This window comes from Lampetra planeri, chromosome 14 (genome assembly GCF_965212315.1).
Source record: "Lampetra planeri chromosome 14, kcLamPlan1.2.h2, whole genome shotgun sequence".
Taxonomy (NCBI): Eukaryota; Metazoa; Chordata; class Hyperoartia; order Petromyzontiformes; family Petromyzontidae; genus Lampetra; species Lampetra planeri.
The window spans coordinates 7,215,260-7,216,219 of record NC_136120.1 but is presented as its reverse complement, the minus strand read 5'-3'; positions in this window follow the sequence as shown (position 1 = coordinate 7,216,219).

The following is a 960-nucleotide window of genomic DNA, read 5'->3' as shown; positions in this document are numbered from 1 at the left end:
ATGAAGCCCTTGCTGTTAACCTGTCCCTTGAGTGCAATTGAACTGATTTGTTTTACACGTAGACTGTCCAGCTGAAGAAATCCTGTGATTAATATTGATTTCGTCGCCATAATTGTATTCGTTTAGATATCACCAATGAATGCGTTTTTCAGTCTCCATAGCAGTGTGCTTGGCCCATCTGGGATTGTGGCCAATAGCAATTTACGCTCTAAATTATCGGCATGCCGCAGACACTGATGGCTAGTTATGGGGATTCTATAGCCCCGCTCCAAAATGTTCCAGAGTATTTTCAGCTGGGAAATCCAAGGGGAGTTTTCATTTCCACAGTTTATTGCAAACGAAATCAAAGCTGTAGACTTGAAAGCACATTGTTTCAGTAAATTTTTATTGCCTTAACCTCTTTTGCTCTTCGCCTGTGAATAACATAAGCAGATGTGGGGAACGAAATAGAACTCCCCATGGCTGAGGCATGGGGGTCTGTGATTCAAAAATGCACATTTAAAGCTATGCTAACCATTTACTTGCATTAATTTATTTAACGTTACCTTAATTAATCAGAGTGGTTATATATATTGGCTTTTAAATGTGCATCAAAGCGAACACTTTTAGTTGATTTTAGGCTATATGTAGCTTACGCCATCTAGCTTTGATAATACAGTGGTTTCTGCCATTGTGGCTTAAAGCTTCTCTTTATGGCATGCAAGTGTGTGCTGAGAGTCCATTATGGTTTGATTCACGGTTTAAAATGTCACGCGTGGGTCTTTGTCTATTGCTTGCGTTGCATAAGACCATGTGACTGGCAGAGATAGGAAATGCACACGTCACACGCACCGAGGGAATGGTGCATTTCTGTGTGTCTGCTGAAAGAAAGGTTTTCTTTTGGTCGTAGTTCATAGTGCCATTGTTTCGTCTTGGTATGGTTGTGTCAATTATTTTTGCAGTAATGATTTTGGACATGAA